At 47.7% G+C, this 22414-nt stretch overlaps 1 protein-coding gene across 1 annotated transcript in view; it reads left to right on the top strand.

Moving 5' to 3' along the window:
* The first annotated feature begins 695 nt into the window (after positions 1-695).
* Positions 696-22414, top strand: part of LOC116958768 (ETS domain-containing transcription factor ERF-like) — a 146994-nt gene continuing 125275 nt past the window's right edge. Inside the window, exon 1 of the mRNA XM_076063855.1 lies at positions 696-833. The gene's annotated coding sequence lies outside the window, so the exon portion shown is untranslated. The remainder of the gene's footprint in view (positions 834-22414) is intronic.

Below are 22414 nucleotides of genomic sequence, written 5' to 3'. Positions count from 1 at the left end.
ACCATCACCATCACCACCATCACCACCATCACTACCATCACCATCACCACCATCACCACCATCACTACCATCACCATCACCACCATCACCACCATCACTACCATCACCACCATCACCACCACCATCAACAAAGGCCTCACGTGTGACCTTGACAAGCCGTAGGGGCAAGTGCTGTTAGTCGTTTGTACCACCATCACCACCATCACCACCATCACCACCACCACCACTACTACCACTACCACCACCACCTCCACCACCACTACCACCACCACCACCACAACCCCCTTCACCACCACCATCACCACCACCCACACCACCACCCCCACCACCACCACCACTCCCACCACCACCACCACCACTACCCCCTTCACCACCACCATCACCACCACTACCACCACCATCACCACCACCACCCTCACCCCCTTCACCACTACCACCACCACCACCACAACCCCCTTCACCACCACCACCACCCTCACCCCCTTCACCACCACCCACACCACCACCCACACCACCCACACCCACACCACCCACACCACCACCACCACCACCACCCACACCACCACCCTCACCCCCTTCACCACCACCCACACCACCACCCACACCACCCACACCCACACCACCCACACCACTACCCCCTTCACCACCACCACCACCACCACCCACACCACCACCCACACCACCCACACCACCACCACCATCACCACCACCACCACCACCAGAGCGATGTCTGTGCTCTATGTCTGCCACTCTGCGTTGATCTCCGCTACCCCGGCACGAGGAGCGACTCGGGACTAGCCACGTGACCACACCACCAGCGGCACGCACAGCAGGTACTTAGCTGGTACTCGGCTGGTACTCGGCAGGTACTCAGAAGGTACTCGGCTGGTACTCGGGAGGTACTGGGGAGGTACTCAGAAGGTACTCGGCTGGTACTCGGCTGGTACTCGGGAGGTACTGGGGAGGGATTCAGAAGGTACTCAGAAGGTACTCAGAAGGTACTGGGGAGAGATTCAGCTGGTACTCGGCTGGTACTCAGAAGGTACTCGGCTGGTACTCAGAAGGTACTCAGAAGGTACTCAGAAGGTACTGGGGAGAGATTCAGCTGGTACTCGGCTGGTACTCGGCAGGTACTCGGCTGGTACTCAGAAGGTACTGGGCTGGTACTCAGAAGGTACTCAGAAGGTACTCTGGAGGGACTCGGGAGGGACTCGGCTGGTACTCAGAAGGTACTCAGAAGGTACTGGGGAGGTACTCAGAAGGTACTCGGGAGGTACTGGGGAGGGATTCAGCTGGTACTCGGCTGGTACTCGGCTGGTACTCAGAAGGTACTCAGAAGGTACTTAGCTGGTACTCGGCTGGTACTCGGCTGGTACTTGGGAGGTACTCAGAAGGTACTCAGAAGGTACTGGGGAGGGATTCAGCTGGTACTCAGAAGGTACTCAGAAGGTACTGGGGAGGGATTCAGCTGGTACTCAGAAGGTACTCGGCTGGTACTCGGCTGGTACTCAGAAGGTACTCAGAAGGTACTGGGGAGAGATTCAGCTGGTACTCAGAAGGTACTCAGAAGGTACTCAGAAGGTACTCAGAAGGTACACAGAAGGTACTGGGGAGGGACTCAGAAGGTACTCAGAAGGTACTCGGCTGGTACTCAGGAGGTACTCAGAAGGTACTGGGGAGGTACTGGGGAGGTACTTAGCTGTGTGTGTGTGTGGAGGGAGTGGTGGTGCAGTGGTTAGCGCACTGTGTGTGAGAGTGGGGAGTGGTGGTGCAGTGGTTAGCGCACTGTGTGTGTGGAGTGGTGGTGCAGTGGTTAGCGCACTGTGTGTGTGTGTGGAGTGGTGGTGCAGTGGTTAGCGCACTGTGTGTGTGTGTGTGTGGGGAGTGGTGGTGCAGTGGTTAGCGCACTGTGTGTGTGTGTGGGGAGTGGTGGTGCAGTGGTTAGCGCACTGTGTGTGAGTGTGGGGAGTGGTGGTGCAGTGGTTAGCGCACTGTGTGTGTGAGTGGGGAGTGGTGGTGCAGTGGTTAGCGCACTGTGTGTGTGAGTAGGGAGTGGTGGTGCAGTGGTTAGCGCACTGTGTGTGTGTGTTGGAGGAGTGGTGGCGCAGTGGTTAGCACACTGTGTGTGTGTGTGTGGGGAGTGGTGGTGCAGTGGTTAGCGCACTGTGTGTGTGTGAGTGTGGGGAGTGGTGGTGCAGTGGTTAGCGCACTGTGTGTGTGTGTGGAGTGGTGGTGCAGTGGTTAGCGCACTGTGTGTGTGTGTGGAGTGGTGGTGCAGTGGTTAGCGCACTGTGTGTGTGAGTGTGGGGAGTGGTGGTGCAGTGGTTAGCGCACTGTGTGTGTGTGGGGAGTGGTGGTGCAGTGGTTAGCGCACTGTGTGTGTGTGCGAGTGGGGAGTGGTGGTGCAGTGGTTAGCGCACTGTGTGTGTGAGTGGGGAGTGGTGGTGCAGTGGTTAGCGCACTGTGTATGAGTGTGGGGAGTGGTGGTGCAGTGGTTAGCGCACTGTGTGTGTGAGTGTGGGGAGTGGTGGTGCAGTGGTTAGCGCACTGTGTGTGTGTGAGTGAGTGGGGAGTGGTGGTGCAGTGGTTAGCGCACTGTGTGTGTGTGTGTGGGGAGTGGTGGTGCAGTGGTTAGCGCACTGTGTGTGTGTGTGTGAGTGGGGAGTGGTGGTGCAATGGTTAGCGCACTGTGTGTGTGTGTGTGGGGAGTGGTGGTGCAGTGGTTAGCGCACTGTGTGTGTGGAGTGGTGGTGCAGTGGTTAGCGCACTGTGTGTGTGTGTGTGAGTGGGGAGTGGTGGTGCAGTGGTTAGCGCACTGTGTGTGTGTGTGTGAGTGAGGAGTGGTGGTGCAATGGTTAGCGCACTGGGTGTGTGTGTGTGGGAGGAGTGGTGGTGCAGTGGTTAGCGCACTATGTGTGTGTGTGTGGGGAGTGGTGGTGCAGTGGTTAGCGCACTGTGTGTGTGTGTGGGGAGTGGTGGTGCAGTGGTTAGCGCACTGTGTGAGTGTGTGGAGTGGTGGTGCAGTGGTTAGCGCACTGTGTGTGTGTGTGAGTGTGGGGAGTGGTGGTGCAGTGGTTAGCGCACTGTGTGTGTGTGTGAGTGTGGGGAGTGGTGGTGCAGTGGTTAGCGCACTGTGTGTGTGTGTGTGTGGAGTGGTGGTGCAGTGGTTAGCGCACTGTGTGTGTGTGTGGGGAGTGGTGGTGCAGTGGTTAGCGCACTGTGTGTGTGTGTTTGGAGTGGTGGTGCAGTGGTTAGCGCACTGTGTGTGTGTGTTTGGAGTGGTGGTGCAGTGGTTAGCGCACTGTGTGTGTGGAGTGGTGGTGCAGTGGTTAGCGCACTGTGTGTGTGTGAGTGTGGGGAGTGGTGGTGCTGTGGTTAGCGCACTGTGTGTGTGTGTGTGTGGGGAGTGGTGGTGCAGTGGTTAGCGCACTGTGTGTGTGTGAGTAGGGAGTGGTGGTGCAGTGGTTAGCGCACTGTGTGTGTGTGTGAGTGTGGGGAGTGGTGGTGCAGTGGTTAGCGCACTGTGTGTGTGTGAGTGGGGAGTGGTGGTGCAGTGGTTAGCGCACTGTGTGTGTGTCTGGGGAGTGGTGGTGCAGTGGTTAGCGCACTGTGTGTGTGTGAGGAGTGGGGAGTGGTGGTGCAGTGGTTAGCGCACTGTGTGTGTGAGTGTGTGGGGAGTGGTGGTGCAGTGGTTAGCGCACTGTGTGTGTGAGTGTGGGGAGTGGTGGTGCAGTGGTTAGCGCACTGTGTGTGTGTGCGAGTGGGGAGTGGTGGTGCAGTGGTTAGCGCACTGTGTGTGGGAGGAGTGGTGGTGCAGTGGTTAGCGTACTGTGTGTGTGAGGAGTGGGGAGTGGTGGTGCAGTGGTTAGCGCACTGTGTGTGTGGGGAGTGGTGGTGCAGTGGTTAGCGCACTGTGTGTGTGTGTGGGAGGAGTGGTGGTGCAGTGGTTAGCGCACTGTGTGTGTGTGAGTGTGGGGAGTGGTGGTGCAGTGGTTAGCGCACTGTGTGTGTGTGCGAGTGGGGAGTGGTGGTGCAGTGGTTAGCGCACTGTGTGTGTGGGAGGAGTGGTGGTGCAGTGGTTAGCGTACTGTGTGTGTGAGGAGTGGGGAGTGGTGGTGCAGTGGTTAGCGCACTGTGTGTGTGTGTGTGTGGGGAGTGGTGGTGCAGTGGTTAGCGCACTGTGTGTGTGGAGTGGTGGTGCAGTGGTTAGCGCACTGTGTGTGCGAGTGGGGAGTGGTGGTGCAGTGGTTAGCGCACTGTGTGTGCGAGTGGGGAGTGGTGGTGCAGTGGTTAGCGCACTGTGTGAGTGGGGAGTGGTGGTGCAGTGGTTAGTTTTCACATCGATATCGCAATTTGAAACAACGCCATCAGCAAATCGAGCTAGGGTCTGCGAATTTTTCTTGGCGTTTTTAAAAGCCCCATCTGCCTTCCTATTGGAATTACATTTATTTATTTCAGTGTTACAATTATAACTTCATTTGCTTAACTATATTCGAAGCTTTCGTGACTGCTTGATTCTTTCGGTGGAGTCGCATCGAAAATAAAATCAAGTAACAATAGGATCCGACGTTTCGGTTGCGACGCGAGGAGCCATCGTCAGGTGAGAATGAATGATGAAACGCAAGCACAGTTAGGCAGACACACGCAGAGAGAGACACACAGACAGACACACACAGAGACACAGAGAGAGAGACACACACACAGACAGACACACACACACAGAGAGAGAAAGAGACACACAGACAGACACACACACAGACACACAAACACACAGACACACCGAGAGAGACACAGACAGAGACACACACACAAACACACACAGAGAGAGAGACACACACAGAGACACAGAGAGAGAGACACACAGACACACAGACAGACACACACACACACAGAGAGAGAGAGAGAGACACAGACAGACACACACAGACACAGAGAGAGAGAGACGCACACAGACAGACACACACAAAGAGAGAAAGAGACACACAGACAGACACACACACAGAGAGACACACAAACACACAGACACACCGAGAGAGACACAGACAGAGACACACACACAGACACACACAGAGAGAGAGACACACACAGAGACACAGAGAGAGAGAGAGACACAGACACACAGACACACCAAGAGAAACACAGAGAAACACAGAGAGAGAGACACACAGATACACACAGACAGACACACACACACAGAGAGAGAGACACACACACAGACACACACACACACAGACAGACACAAACACAAAGACACACCGATAGAGACACAGATTGCTTCGTGTGTTGCAGAATTTAATTGTTTTATATTTTTATTATTTTATTGTGTTTCACACCTGATGATGATTGCTTCTTGTGTTGCAGAATTTTATTGTTTTATATTTTTATTATTTTATTGTTTTCACACCTGATGATGATTGCTTCTTGTGTTGCAGAATTTTATTGTTTTATATTTTTATTATTTGTTAAAACCACAGCAATAATTTTTTCTTGCTGTGGTTTTCACACCCTGATGATGATGATTGCTGCTTCGTGTTGCAGTCGAAACGTCGTGAGAATTTTAAATTGTTTTATATTTTTATTCTTTGTGAAAACCACAGCCAAGACATTTTTCTTGTTGTGATTTTCACACCTGACGATGATTGCTGCTTTGTGTTCCAGTAGAAGCGTCGTGAGAATTTCACATTGTTTTATATTTTTATTATTATCTTATTGTTTCCCTTCTAACGTGGCGGTGACTTTACCGAAAGAACCGATTATATGGTTCACGGCTCTTTAGGAAACTAAAGAATCGTGAATCCCTGCAGCCAATGAAAGCTTCAAATCAAGAATGTTGCAATTCCACAAAAAAGTTACGAACGCAATAATAATAATAACTGGGGTTCGCCCCCCCTATTTTCAGGCAACAATACTAAAATCTCTTCACGTGGATTCGTGTTCACCGCATTAACCACAAATACCTGCGGTCAAAATGCAAACAAAACAACATACTATGATAACATGATGATGTATGCATCGTCCTTGACACTGATTGGTCCACACCAAGAGGGGACGGTTTTTCTTCTTGAGCCTCGACCCCAATTGGTGCTCGACCGGATGACGTCAGAAGGCGTCACACAGTTCAAAGACGATGCCGCTATCAGAGTAATGAGGGCTAGGGGTGAGCATCTACATCATCATCATCACCTCTTTTGCCACTACCAAAATGTAATAATAATAGAGAGGGGTTTTCCCCCTTATCTCTGACAACAAAACTGAAATCTTTTTTTTTTAAACAAGGAATCACGTGGTGCATTACCCACAATACACTTGTGGCCAAAGTGCACACGACAACCACACCCTGATGATGTACGCATCGTCCTTGACACTGATTGGTCCACACCAAGAGGGGACGGCTTTTCTCCTTGAGCCTCGACCCCGATTGGTGCTCGACCGGATGACGTCAGAAGGCGTCACACAGCTCAGAGACGATGCCGCTATCAGAGTGATGAGGGCTATGGGGGTGAGCATCTACATCATCATCATCATCACACCTCATTAGCCACTACCAAAATGTAATAATAGGGGTTTTCCCCTTTTTTCTGGCAACAACACACTGTGATAATATGATGATGCATCGTCCTTGGCACTGATTGGTCCACACCAAGGGACGGATTCAAAGTTTTTGTTTTATGTTTGCATTTTGACCGCAGGTATTTGTGCTCAATGCAGTGAACACGAATCATCGTGAAAAGGTTTCAGTTTTGTTGCAAGAAAAAAATGGTAAAACCCGTCTCTATTATTATATTTTGGTAGTGGCAGAGGTGTAATGATGATGTAGATGCTCACCCCGAGCACCTCAATAACTCTGATAGTGCTCTGCTGTTTTTGAGTTGTACGCCTTTTGGCGTCTTCTGGTCCAACACCAGTGGAGAGACTAAAGGGCTCTAAGAAAATCCGTCTCTGGTGTGGACCAATCAAATTCAAGGACAGTGCCAATAATACTATTATTATCAGAGTTGTCTCGTTTGTTTTCATTTTGACTGCTTGTGTTGTGGTTCTTGCAGACACGATGCTGCCTTGAATAAAAGTGTCAGTTTTTGTGCCAGTTAAAAAGGGTAAAAACCTATTCCTATATCTTGTTACTGGCAAATGAGGTCTCATAAAGTGTTGTGTTTTGTTTGCATTTTGACTGCAGGTATTGTTGTCAATGCAGTGAACACGAATCATCGTGAAAAGATTTCAGTTTGTTGCCAGAAAAAAGGGGGAAAACCCCTCTCTATTATAATTATTATATTTTGGTAGTGGCAGAGGTGTAATGATGATGTAGATGCTCACCCCGAGCACCTCAATAACTCTGATGGTGCGCTGTTTTTGAGTTGTACGCCTTTTGGCGTCTTCTGGTCCAACACCAGTGGAGAGACTAAAGGGCTCTAAGAAAAGCCGTCTCTGGTGTGGACCAATCAAATTCAAGGACAGTGCCAATATTATTATTATCAGAGTTGTCTTTTTTGTTGGCATTTTGACTGCTTGTGTTGTGGTTATTGCAGACACGATGCTGCCTTGAATAAAGGTGTCAGTTTTTTGTGCCAGTTAAAAAGGGTAAAAACCTATTCCTATATCTTGTTACTGGCAAAGGAGGTCTCATAAAGTGTTGTGTTTTGTTTGCATTTTGACTGCAGGTATTGTGGTCGATGCAGTAAACACAAATCCTCGTGAAAAGATTTCAGTTTTGATGCCAGAAAAAAGGGGGAAAACCCCTCTCTATTATAATTATTAGTATTTCATTTTGGTAGTGGCAAAGCGAGTGTAATGATGATGTAGATGCTCACCCATAGCCCTCATTACTTTGACAGCGGCATCGTCTCTGAGCTGTGTGACGCCTTCTGACGTCATCCGGTCGAGCACCAATGGGGTCGGGGCTCAAGAAGAAAAGCCGTCCCCTTGGTGTGGACCAATCAGTGTCAAGGACGATGCGTACATTATCAGAGTGTGGTTATTGTTTGTACTTTGGCCACAAGTGTATTGTGGGTAATGCACCACGTGATTCCTTGTCAAAAAAAGATTTCAGTTTGTTGCCAGAAAAAAAGGGGGAAAACCCCTCTCTATTATTATTACATTTTGGTAGTGGCAAAGGGAGGTGTAATGATGATGTAGATGCTCACCCATAGCCCTCATTACTCTGATAGCGGCATCGTCTCTGAGCTGTGTGACGCCTTCTGACGTCGTCCGGTCGAGCACCAATTGGGTCGAGGCTCAAGAGGAAAAGCCGTCCCCTCTTGGTGTGGACCAATCAGTGTCAAGGACGATGCGTCATCATGTTATCAAAGTGTGTGTCGTTTTTTCGCTTGCATTTTGACCGCAGGTATTTTCTGGTCAAGGCGGTAAACGTGAACCTTCTTTGGTTCTTTCGGTAAAGTCACCACCACGTAGAATGAGAAGAAAATAATACATTAACGTAAAATAAAATAACACGACTAAATTCTCACGACGTTTCGGCCACAACACAAGCGTCCTTCATCAGGTGAAGGGACGAGACTGTCTGGAGGACAGCGCTGGAGCGAACACAGCCACGCTAAGACCGCGACCTTTAAGCTGTGTGAGAAGAAACAGAGCGCCTTGACAAAGGAATTAGCATAGAATTTAGCATTGAAATGGCTGAGTGATTAGCTTGTGACTAGTCGCAGAAATGGCTATGTTAAAGTCAAAGCATACACATCCACAGAGGCACCCCTTGACAAAGGAATTAGGATAGAATTTAGCATTGAAATAGCTGAGTGATTAGCTTGTGATTAGTCGCAGAAATGGCTATGTTAAAGTCAAAGCATACACATCCACAGAGGCACCCCTTGACAAAGGAATTAGCATAGAATTTAGCATTGAAATAGCTGAGTGATTAGCTTGTGACTGGTCACAGAAATGGCTATGTTAAAGTTAAAGCATTCACATCCACAGAGGCACCCCTTGACAAAGGAATTAGCATAGAATTTAGCATTGAAATGGATGAGTGATTAGCTTGTGACTGGTCACAGAAATGGCTATGTTAAAGTCAAAGCATCCACATCCACAGAGGCACCCCTTGACAATGAATTAGCATATAATTTAGCATTGAAATAGCTGATTGATTAGCTTGGGACTGGTCACAGAAATGGCGATGTTAAAGTCAAAGCATACACATCCGCAGAGGCACCCCTTGACAAAGGAATTAGCATAGAATTTAGCATTGAAATGAGCTGAGTGATTAGCTTGTGACTGGTCACAGAAATGGCTATGTTAAAGTCAAAGCATACACATCCGCAGAGGCACCCCTTGACAAAGGAATTAGCATAGAATTTAGCATTGAAATAGCTGAGTGATTAGCTTGTGACTGGTCACAGAAATGGCGATGTTAAAGTCAAAGCATACACATCCACAGAGGCACCCCTTGACAAAGGAATTAGCACAGAATTTAGCATTGAAATAGCTGAGTGATTAGCTTGTGACTGGTCACAGAAATGGCTGTGTTAAAGTCAAAGCATACACATCCGCAGAGGCACCCCTTGACAAAGGAATTAGCATAGAATTTAGCATTGAAATAGCTGAGTGATTAGCTTGTTACTGGTCACAGAAATGGCTATGTTAAAGTCAAAGCATACACATCCGCAGAGGCACCCCTTGACAAAGGAATTAGCATAGAATTTAGAATTGAAATAGCTGAGTGATTAGCTTGTGACTGGTCACAGAAATGGCTGTGTTAAAGTCAAAGCATACACATCCGCAGAGGCACCCCTTGACAAAGGAATTAGCATAGAATTTAGCATTGAAATAGCTGAGTGATTAGCTTGTGACTGGTCACAGAAATGGCTATGTTAAAGTCAAAGCATACACATCCGCAGAGGCACCCCTTAACAAAGGAATTAGCATAGAATTTAGCATTGAAATAGCTGAGTGATTAGCTTGTGACTGGTCACAGAAATGGCTATGTTAAAGTCAAAGCATACACATCCACAGAGGCACCCCTTGACAAAGGAATTAGCATAGAATTTAGCATTGAAATAGCTGAGTGATTAGCTTTGTGACTGGTCACAGAAATGGCTGTGTTAAAGTCAAAGCATCCACATCCACAGAGGCACCCCTTGACAAAGGAATTAGCATAGAATTTAGCATTGAAATAGCTGAGTGATTAGCTTGTGACTGGTCACAGAAATGGCTATGTTAAAGTCAAAGCATACAGATCCACAGAGGCACCCCTTGACAATGAATTAGCATATAATTTAGCATTGAAATAGCTGATTGATTAGCTTGTGACTGGTCACAGAAATGGCTATGTTAAAGTTAAAGTATACACATCCGCAGAGGCACCCCTTGAGAAAGGAATTAACATAGAATTTAGCATTGAAATAGCTGAGTGATTAGCTTGTGACTGGTCACAGAAATGGCGATGTTAAAGTCAAAGCATACACATCCACAGAGGCACACCTTGACAAAGGAATTAGCACAGAATTTAGCATTGAAATAGCTGAGTGATTAGCTTGTGACTGGTCACAGAAATGGCTATGTTAAAGTCAAAGCATACACATCCACAGAGGCACCCCTTGACAAAGGAATTAGCATAGAATTTAGCATTGAAATAGCTGAGTGATTATCTTGTGACTGGTCACAGAAATGGTTGTGTTAAAGTCAAAGCATACACATCCGCAGAGGCACCCCTTGACAAAGGAATTAGCATAGAAGTTAGCATTGAAATAGCTGAGTGATTAGCTTGTGACTGGTCACAGAAATGGCTATGTTAAAGTCAAAGCATACACATCCGCAGAGGCACCCCTTGACAAAGGAATTAGCATAGAATTTAGCATTGAAATAGCTGAGTGATTAGCTTGTGACTGGTCACAGAAATGGCTATGTTAAAGTCAAAGCATACACATCCACAGAGGCACCCCTTGACAATGAATTAGCATATAATTTAGCATTGAAATAGCTGATTGATTAGCTTGGGACTGGTCACAGAAATGGCTATGTTAAAGTCAAAGCATCCACATCCACAGAGGCACCCCTTGACAAAGGAATTTGCATAGATTTTAGCATTGAAATAGCTGAGTGATTAGCTTGTGACTGGTCACAGAAATGGCTATGTTAAAGTTAAAGTATACACATCCACAGAGGCACCCCTTGACAAAGGAATTAGCATAGAATTTAGCATTGAAATAGCTGAGTGATTAGCTTGTGACTGGTCACAGAAATGGCTATGTTAAAGTCAAAGCATACACATCCACCGAGGCACCCCTTGACAAAGGAATTAGCATCGAATTTAGCATTGGAATAGCTGAGTGATTAGCTTGTGACTGGTCACAGAAATGGCTGTGTTAAAGTTAAAGCATTAACATCCACAGAGGCACCCCTTGACAAAATAATTAGCATAGAATTTAGCATTGAAATCGCTGAGTGATTAGCTTGTGACTGGTCACAGAAATGGCTATGTTAAAGTCAAAGCATACGCATCCACAGAGGCACCCCTTGACAAAAAAATAGCGTAAAATTTAGCATTGAAATAGCTGAGTGATTAGCTTGTGACTGGTCACAGAAATGGCTATGTTAAAGTCAAAGCCTACACATCCGCAGAGGCACCCCTTGACAAAGGAATTAGCATAGAATTTAGCATTGAAATAGCTGAGTGATTAGCTTGTGACTGGTCACAGAAATGGCTATGTTAAAGTCAAAGCATACACATCCACAGAGGCACCCCTTGACAAAGGAATTAGCATAGAATTTAGCATTGAAATAGCTGAGTGATTAGCTTTGTGACTGGTCACAGAAATGGCTGTGTTAAAGTCAAAGCATACACATCCGCAGAGGCACCCCTTGACAAAGGAATTAGCATAGAATTTAGCATTGAAATAGCTGAGTGATTAGCTGGTGACTGGTCACAGAAATGGCTGTGTTAAAGTTAAAGCATACACATCCACAGAGGCACCCCTTGACAAAGGAATTAGCATAGAATTTAGCATTGAAATAGCTGAGTGATTAGCTTTGTGACTGGTCACAGAAATGGATATGTTAAAGTTAAAGCATACACATCCACAGAGGCACCCCTTGACAAAGGAATTAGCATAGAATTTAGCATTGAAATAGCTGAGTGATTAGCTTGTGACTGGTCACAGAAATGGCTATGTTGAAGTCAAAGCATACACATCCACAGAGGCACCCCTTGACAAAGGAATTAGCATAGAATTTAGCATTGAAATAGCTGAGTGATTAGCTTGTGACTGGTCACAGAAATGGCTATGTTAAAGTCAGAGCATACACATCCACAGAGGCACCTCTTGACAAAGGAATTAGCATAGAATTTAGTATTGAAATAGCTGAGTGATTAGCTTGTGACTGGTCACAGAAATGGCTGTGTGAAAATCAAAGCATACACATCCGCAGAGGCACCCCTTGACAAAGGAATTAGCATAGAATTTAGCATTGAAATAGCTGAGTGATTAGCTTGTGACTGGTCAAAGAAATGGCTATGTTAAAGTCAAAGCATACACATCCACGGAGGCACCCCTTGACAAAGGAATTAGCATAGAATTTAGCATTGAAATAGCTGAGTGATTAGCTGGTGACTGGTCACAGAAATGGCTGTGTTAAAGTTAAAGCATACACATCCGCAGAGGCACCCATTGACAAAGGAATTAGCATAGAATTTAGCATTGAAATAGCTGAGTGATTAGCTTGTGACTGGTCACAGAAATGGCTGTGTTAAAGTTAAAGCATACACATCCGCAGAGGCACCCATTGACAAAGGAATTAGCATAGAATTTAGCATTGAAATAGCTGAGTGATTAGCTTGTGACTGGTCACAGAAATGGCTATGTTAAAGTTAAAGCATACACATCCGCAGAGGCACCCCTTGACAAAGGAATTAGCATAGAATTTAGCATTGAAATAGCTGAGTGATTAGCTTGTGACTGGTCACAGAAATGGCTATGTTAAAGTCAAAGCATACACATCCGCAGAGGCACCCCTTGACAAAGGAATTAGCATAGAATTTAGAATTGAAATAGCTGAGTGATTAGCTTGTGACTGGTCACAGAAATGGCTATGTTAAAGTCAAAGCATACACATCCGCAGAGGCACCCCTTAACAAAGGAATTAGCATAGAATTTAGCATTGAAATAGCTGAGTGATTAGCTTGTGACTGGTCACAGAAATGGCTATGTTAAAGTCAAAGCATACACATCCACAGAGGCACCCCTTGACAAAGGAATTAGCATAGAATTTAGCATTGAAATAGCTGAGTGATTAGCTTTGTGACTGGTCACAGAAATGGCTGTGTTAAAGTCAAAGCATCCACATCCACAGAGGCACCCCTTGACAAAGGAATTAGCATAGAATTTAGCATTGAAATAGCTGAGTGATTAGCTTGTGACTGGTCACAGAAATGGCTATGTTAAAGTCAAAGCATACAGATCCACAGAGGCACCCCTTGACAATGAATTAGCATATAATTTAGCATTGAAATAGCTGATTGATTAGCTTGTGACTGGTCACAGAAATGGCTATGTTAAAGTTAAAGTATACACATCCGCAGAGGCACCCCTTGAGAAAGGAATTAACATAGAATTTAGCATTGAAATAGCTGAGTGATTAGCTTGTGACTGGTCACAGAAATGGCGATGTTAAAGTCAAAGCATACACATCCACAGAGGCACACCTTGACAAAGGAATTAGCACAGAATTTAGCATTGAAATAGCTGAGTGATTAGCTTGTGACTGGTCACAGAAATGGCTATGTTAAAGTCAAAGCATACACATCCACAGAGGCACCCCTTGACAAAGGAATTAGCATAGAATTTAGCATTGAAATAGCTGAGTGATTATCTTGTGACTGGTCACAGAAATGGTTGTGTTAAAGTCAAAGCATACACATCCGCAGAGGCACCCCTTGACAAAGGAATTAGCATAGAAGTTAGCATTGAAATAGCTGAGTGATTAGCTTGTGACTGGTCACAGAAATGGCTATGTTAAAGTCAAAGCATACACATCCACAGAGGCACCCCTTGACAATGAATTAGCATATAATTTAGCATTGAAATAGCTGATTGATTAGCTTGGGACTGGTCACAGAAATGGCTATGTTAAAGTCAAAGCATCCACATCCACAGAGGCACCCCTTGACAAAGGAATTTGCATAGATTTTAGCATTGAAATAGCTGAGTGATTAGCTTGTGACTGGTCACAGAAATGGCTATGTTAAAGTTAAAGTATACACATCCACAGAGGCACCCCTTGACAAAGGAATTAGCATAGAATTTAGCATTGAAATAGCTGAGTGATTAGCTTGTGACTGGTCACAGAAATGGCTATGTTAAAGTCAAAGCATACACATCCACCGAGGCACCCCTTGACAAAGGAATTAGCATCGAATTTAGCATTGGAATAGCTGAGTGATTAGCTTGTGACTGGTCACAGAAATGGCTGTGTTAAAGTTAAAGCATTAACATCCACAGAGGCACCCCTTGACAAAATAATTAGCATAGAATTTAGCATTGAAATCGCTGAGTGATTAGCTTGTGACTGGTCACAGAAATGGCTATGTTAAAGTCAAAGCATACGCATCCACAGAGGCACCCCTTGACAAAAAAATAGCGTAGAATTTAGCATTGAAATAGCTGAGTGATTAGCTTGTGACTGGTCACAGAAATGGCTATGTTAAAGTCAAAGCCTACACGTCCGCAGAGGCACCCCTTGACAAAGGAATTAGCATAGAATTTAGCATTGAAATAGCTGAGTGATTAGCTTGTGACTGGTCACAGAAATGGCTATGTTAAAGTCAAAGCATACACATCCACAGAGGCACCCCTTGACAAAGGAATTAGCATAGAATTTAGCATTGAAATAGCTGAGTGATTAGCTTTGTGACTGGTCACAGAAATGGCTGTGTTAAAGTCAAAGCATACACATCCGCAGAGGCACCCCTTGACAAAGGAATTAGCATAGAATTTAGCATTGAAATAGCTGAGTGATTAGCTGGTGACTGGTCACAGAAATGGCTGTGTTAAAGTTAAAGCATACACATCCACAGAGGCACCCCTTGACAAAGGAATTAGCATAGAATTTAGCATTGAAATAGCTGAGTGATTAGCTTGTGACTGGTCACAGAAATGGCTATGTTAAAGTCAATGCCTACACATCCACAGAGGCACCCCTTGACAAAGGAATTAGCATAGAATTTAGCATTGAAATAGCTGAGTGATTAGCTTGTGACTGGTCACAGAAATGGCGATGTTAAAGTCAAAGCATACACATCCACAGAGGCACCCCTTGACAAAGGAATTAGCATAGAATTTAGCATTGAAATGGCTCAGTGATTAACTTGTGACTGGTCACAGAAATGGCGATGTTAAAGTCAAAGCATACACATCCACAGAGGCACCCCTTGACAAAGGAATTAGCATAGAATTTAGCATTGAAATAGCTGAGTGATTAGCTGGTGACTGGTCACAGAAATGGCTGTGTTAAAGTTAAAGCATACACATCCACAGAGGCACCCCTTGACAAAGGAATTAGCATAGAATTTAGCATTGAAATAGCTGAGTGATTAGCTTTGTGACTGGTCACAGAAATGGCTATGTTAAAGTCAAAGCATACACATCCGCAGAGGCACCCCTTGACAAAGGAATTAGCATAGAATTTAGCATTTAAATAGCTGAGTGATTAGCTTGTGACTGGTCACAGAAATGGCTATGTTAAAGTCAAAGCATACACATCCACAGAGGCACCCCTTGACAAAGGAATTAGCATAGAATTTAGCATTGAAATAGCTGAGTGATTAGCTTGTGACTGGTCACAGAAATGGCTATGTTAAAGTCAAAGCCTACACATCCGCAGAGGCACCCCTTGACAAAGGAATTAGCATAGAATTTAGCATTGAAATAGCTGAGTGATTAGCTTGTGACTGGCCACAGAAATGGCTGTGTTAAAGTCAAAGCATACACATCCACAGAGGCACCCCTTGACAAAGGAATTAGCATAGAATTTAGCATTGAAATGGCTGAGTGATTAGCTTGTGACTGGTCACAGAAATGGCTGTGTTAAAGTCAAAGCATACACATCCACAGAGGCACCCCTTGACAAAGGAATTAGCATAGAATTTAGCATTGAAATAGCTGAGTGATTAGCTTGTGACTGGTCACAGAAATGGCTATGTTAAAAGTTAAAGCATACACATCCACAGAGGCACCCCTTGACAAAGGAATTAGCATAGAATTTAACATTGAAATAGCTGAGTGATTAGCTTGTGACTGGTCACAGAAATGGCTGTGTTAAAGTCAAAGCATACACATCCGCAGAGGCACCCCTTGACAAAGGAGTTAGCATAGAATTTAGCATTGAAATGGCTGAGTGATTAGCTGGTGACTGGTCACAGAAATGGCTGTGTCAAAGTTAGGGGGCTGTTTGTGTTCACTGGGGGGTTCACCATCTAGACAATGAGACTACAGGGGGGCTGTTTGTGTTCACTGGGGGGGTTCACCATCTAGACAATGAGACTAGGGGGGGGCTGTTTGTGTTCACTGGGGGGCTCACCATCTAGACAATGAGACTACAGGGGGGCTGTTTGTGTTCACTGGGGGGTTCACCATCTAGAGAATGACTGAGATTAGGGGGGGGCTGTTTGTGTTCACTGGGGGGTTCACCATCTAGACAATGAGACTACAGGGGGGCTGTTTGTGTTCACTGGGGGGTTCACCATCTAGAGAATGACTGAGATTAGGGGGGCTGTTTGTGTTCACTGGGGGGTTCACCATCTAGACAATGAGACTACGGGGGGCTGTTTGTGTTCACTGGGGGGTTCACCATCTAGACAATGAGATTAGGGGGGGCTGTTTGTGTTCACTGGGGGGTTCACCATCTAGAGAATGACTGAGATTAGGGGGGGCTGTTTGTGTTCACTGGGGGAATCACCATCTAGACACTGAGACTACAGTGGGGGGCTGTTTGTGTTCACTGGGGGGTTCATCAGCTAGACAATGAGACTAGGGAGGGCTGTTTGTGTTCACTGGGGGGTTCACTGTCTAGAGAATGAGACTAGGGGGGGCTGTTTGTGTTCACTGGGGGGTTCACCATCTAGACAATGAGACTAGGGGGGGCTGTTTGTGTTCAGTGGGGGGTTCACCATCTAGACAATGAGACTACAGGGGGGGGCTGTTTGTGTTCACTGGGGGGTTCACCATCTAGACAGTGAGACTAGGGGGGGCTGTTTGTGTTCACTGGGGGGTTCACCATCTAGACAATGAGATTAGGGGGGGCTGTTTGTGTTCACTGGGGGGTTCATCATCTAGACAATGAGATTAGGGGGGCTGTTTGTGTTCACTGGGGGGTTCACCATCTAGACAATGAGATTAGGGGGGGCTGTTTGTGTACACTGGGGGGTTCACCATCTAGACAATGAGACTACAGGGGGGGCTGTTTGTGTTCACTGGGGGGTTCACCATCTAGACAATGAGATTAGGGGGGGCTGTTTGTGTTCACTGGGGGGTTCACCATCTAGACAATGAGACTAGAGGGGGGCTGTTTGTGTTCACTGGGGGGTTCACCATCTAGACAATGAGACTAGGGGGGGCTGTTTGTGTTCACTGGGGGGTTCAACATCTAGACAATGAGACTAGGGGGGGCTGTTTGTGTTCACTGGGGGGTTCACCATCTAGACAATGAGATTAGGGGGGGCTGTTTGTGTTCACTGGGGGGTTCAACATCTAGACAATGAGACTAGGGGGGGCTGTTTGTGTTCACTGGGGGGTTCACCGTCTAGACAGTGAGATTAGGGGGGGGCTGTTTGTGTTCACTGGGGGGTTCACCAGCTAGAGAATGAGATTAGGGGGGGCTGTTTGTGTTCACTGGGGGTTCACCGTCTAGACAATGAGACTAGGGGGGCTGTTTGTGTTCACTTGGGGGGGTTCACCGTCTAGACAATGAGACTAGGGGGGGCTGTTTGTGTTCACTGGGGGGCTCATCATCTAGACAATGAGACTAGGGGGGGCTGTTTGTGTTCACTGGGGGGCTCATCATCTAGACAATGAGACTAGGGGGGGCTGTTTGTGTTCATTGGGGGGTTCAACATCTAGACAATGAGACTAGGGGGGGCTGTTTGTGTTCACTGGGGGGGTTCACCGTCTAGACAGTGAGATTAGGGGGGGCTGTTTGTGTTCACTGGGGGGGTTCACCGTCTAGACAGTGAGATTAGGGGGGGCTGTTTGTGTTCACTGGGGGGTTCACTATCTAGACAATGAGACTAGGGGGGGCTGTTTGTGTTCACTGGGGGGCTCATCATCTAGACAATGAGACTAGGGGGGGCTGTTTGTGTTCACTGGGGGGGTTCACCATCTAGACAATGAGATTAGGGGGGGCTGTTTGTGTTCACTGGGGGTTCACCATCTAGACAATGAGACTACGTGGGGGGCTGTTTGTGTTCACTGGGGGGCTCACCATCTAGGCAATGAGACTAGGGGGGGCTGTTTGTGTTCACTGGGGGGCTCACCGTCTAGACAATGAGACTAGGGGGGGCTGTTTGTGTTCACTGGGGGTTCACCATCTAGACAATGAGACTAGGGGGGGCTGTTTGTGTTCACTGGGGGGTTCACCATCTAGACAATGAGATTAGGGGGGGCTGTTTGTCTTCACTGGGGGGTTCACCATCTAGACAATGAGACTACAGGGGGGGCTGTTTGTGTTCACTTGGGGGGCTCACCATCTAGACAATGAGATTAGGGGGGGCTGTTTGTGTTCACTGGGGGGTTCCCCATCTAGACAATGAGACTACAGGGGGGGCTGTTTGTGTTCACTGGGGGGTTCACCATCTAGACAATGAGACTAGGGGGGGCTGTTTGTGTACACTGGGGGGTTCATCATCTAGAGAATGACTGAGATTAGGGGGGGCTGTTTGTGTTCACTGGGGGGCTCACCATCTAGACAATGAGACTAGGGGGGGCTGTTTGTGTTCACTGGGGGGTTCACCATCTAGACAATGAGACTAGGGGGGGCTGTTTGTGTTCACTGGGGGGTTCACCATCTAGACAATGAGATTAGGGGGGGCTGTTTGTGTTCACTGGGGGGTTCACCATCTAGACAATGAGATTAGGGGGGGCTGTTTGTGTTCACTGGGGGGGTTCACCATCTAGACAATGACACTAGGGGGGGCTGTTTGTGTTCACTGGGGGGCTCACCATCTAGACAATGAGTCTACAGGGGGGCTGTTTGTGTTCACTGGGGGGTTCACCGTCTTGACAATGAGATTAGGGGGGGCTGTTTGTGTTCACTGGGGGGTTCACCATCTAGACAATGAGATTAGGGGGGGGCTGTTTGTGTTCACTGGGGGGTTCACCATCTAGACAATGAGACTACGGGGGGCTGTTTGTGTTCACTGGGGGGTTCACCATCTAGAGAATGACTGAGATTAGGGGGGGCTGTTTGTGTTCACTGGGGGGTTCACCATCTAGACAATGAGATTAGGGGGGGCTGTTTGTGTTCACTGGGGGTTCACCATCTAGACAATGAGACTAGGGGGGGCTGTTTGTGTTCACTGGGGGGTTCACCATCTAGACAATGAGACTACGGGGGGGGGCTGTTTGTGTTCACTGGGGGGTTCACCAGCTAGACAATGAGACTAGGGGGGGCTGTTTGTGTTCACTGGGGGGTTCACCATCTAGACAATGAGACTAGGGGGGGCTGTTTGTGTTCACTGGGGGGTTCACCATCTAGACAATGAGACTAGGGGGGGCTGTTTGTGTTCACTGGGGGGTTCACCATCTAGACAATGAGACTAGGGGGGCTGTTTGTGTTCACTGGGGGGGTTCACCATCTAGACAATGAGATTAGGGGGGGCTGTTTGTGTTCACTGGGGGGTTCACCATCTAGAGAATGACTGAGATTAGGGGGGGCTGTTTGTGTTCACTGGGGGAATCACCATCTAGACACTGAGACTACAGTGGGGGGCTGTTTGTGTTCACTGGGGGGTTCACTGTCTAGAGAATGAGACTAGGGGGGGCTGTTTGTGTTCACTGGGGGGTTCACCATCTAGACAATGAGACTAGGGGGGGCTGTTTGTGTTCACTGGGGGGTTCACCATCTAGACAATGAGACTACAGGGGGGGGCTGTTTGTGTTCACTGGGGGGTTCACCATCTAGACAGTGAGACTAGGGGGGGCTGTTTGTGTTCACTGGGGGGTTCACCATCTAGACAATGAGACTAGGGGGGGCTGTTTGTGTTCACTGGGGGGTTCACCATCTAGACAATGAGACTAGGGGGGGCTGTTTGTGTTCACTGGGGGGTTCACCATCTAGACAATGAGATTAGGGGGGGCTGTTTGTGTTCACTGGGGGGTTCACCGTCTAGACAATGAGACTAGGGGGGGCTGTTTGTGTTCACTGGGGGGCTCACCATCTAGACAATGAGACTACAGGGGGGGCTGTTTGTGTTCACTGGGGGGCTCACCATCTAGACAATGAGATTAGGGGGCTGTTTGTGTTCACTGGGGGGTTCACCATCTAGACAATGAGATTAGGGGGGGCTGTTTGTGTTCACTGGGGGGGGTTCACCATCTAGACAATGAGACTAGGGGGGGCTGTTTGTGTTCACTGGGGGGTTCACCATCTAGACAATGAGATTAGGGGGGGCTGTTTGTGTTCACTGGGGGGGGCTCACCATCTAGACAATGAGACTACGTGGGGGGCTGTTTGTGTTCACTGGGGGGTTCACCATCTAGACAATGAGACTAGGGGGGGCTGTTTGTGTTCACTGGGGGGCTCACCATCTAGACAATGAGACTAGGGGGGGCTGTTTGTGTTCACTGGGGGGTTCAACATCTAGACAATGAGACTAGGGGGGGCTGTTTGTGTTCACTGGGGGGTTCACCATCTAGACAATGAGACTAGGGGGGGGGCTGTTTGTGTTCACTGGGGGGTTCACCATCTAGACAGTGAGATTAGGGGGGGCTGTTTGTGTTCACTGGGGGGTTCACCATCTAGACAATGAGACTAGGGGGGGCTGTTTGTGTTCATTGGGGGGTTCACCGTCTAGACACTGAGATTAGGGGGGGCTGTTTGTGTTCACTGGGGGGTTCACCATCTAGACAATGAGACTAGGGGGGGGCTGTTTGTGTTCACTGGGGGGCTCACCATCTTGACAATGAGATTAGGGGGGGCTGTTTGTGTTTACTGGGGGGTTCACCATCTAGACAATGAGACTAGGGGGGGCTGTTTGTGTTCACTGGGGGGTTCACCATCTAGAGAATGAGACTAGGGGGGGCTGTTTGTGTTCACTGGGGGGCTCACCATCTAGACAATGAGACTAGGGGGGGCTGTTTGTGTTCACTGGGGGGCTCATCATCTAGACAATGAGACTACGTGGGGGGGCTGTTTGTGTTCACTGGGGGGTTCACTATCTAGACAATGAGACTAGGGGGGGCTGTTTGTGTTCACTGGGGGGTTCACCGTCTAGACAATGAGATTAGGGGGGGCTGTTTGTGTACACTGGGGGGCTCATCATCTAGACAATGAGACTAGGGGGGGCTGTTTGTGTTCACTGGGGGGTTCACCGTCTAGACAATGAGATTAGGGGGGGCTGTTTGTGTTCACTGGGGGGTTCAACATCTAGACAATGAGATTAGGGGGGGGGCTGTTTGTGTTCACTGGGGGGGTTCACCATCTAGAGAATGACTGAGATTAGGGGGGGCTGTTTGTGTTCACTGGGGGGTTCACCATCTAGAGAATGACTGAGATTAGGGGGGGCTGTTTGTGTTCACTGGGGGGTTCACCGTCTAGATAATGAGACTAGGGGGGGCTGTTTGTGTTCACTGGGGGTTCACCATCTAGACAATGAGATTAGGGGGGGGCTGTTTGTGTTCACTGGGGGGTTCACTATCTAGACAATGAGATTAGGGGGGGCTGTTTGTGTGTTCACTGGGGGTTCACCATCTAGACAATGAGACTAGGGGGGGCTGTTTGTGTGTTCACTTGGGGGGTTCAACATCTAGACAATGAGATTAGGGGGGGCTGTTTGTGTTCACTGGGGGGTTCACCATCTAGACAATGAGATTAGGGGGCTGTGTGTTCACTGGGGGGTTCACCGTCTAGACAATGAGACTAGGGGGGGCTGTTTGTGTTCACTGGGGGGCTCACCATCTAGACAATGAGACTACGGGGGGGGCTGTTTGTGTTCATTGGGGGGTTCACCATCTAGACAGTTTGACTAGGGGGGGCTGTTTGTGTTCACTGGGGGGCTCACCATCTAGACAATGAGACTACGTGGGGGGCTGTTTGTGTGTTCACTGGTAGAGGCATCTGTCTGTGATGATTTGAAGCTTCGTGTCCAAGCCCTTTTGAAGTGGTTTTGTTCACTAAGCGATTTCAAATCGGGTCCACCTTCTATTTGTAAGACCCTGCACTATTATAATTATTATTGTTGTTGTTGTTATTA

The sequence above is a fragment of the Petromyzon marinus genome, unplaced genomic scaffold (assembly GCF_048934315.1).
Source record: "Petromyzon marinus isolate PM22_M1 ecotype Great Lakes invasive population unplaced genomic scaffold, UKy_Petmar_22M1.pri1.0 PM_Scaffold_211, whole genome shotgun sequence".
Classification (NCBI taxonomy): Eukaryota; Metazoa; Chordata; class Hyperoartia; order Petromyzontiformes; family Petromyzontidae; genus Petromyzon; species Petromyzon marinus.
The sequence above is the reverse complement of the archived record's forward strand: the minus strand, read 5'-3'. Positions and strand labels throughout refer to the sequence as shown.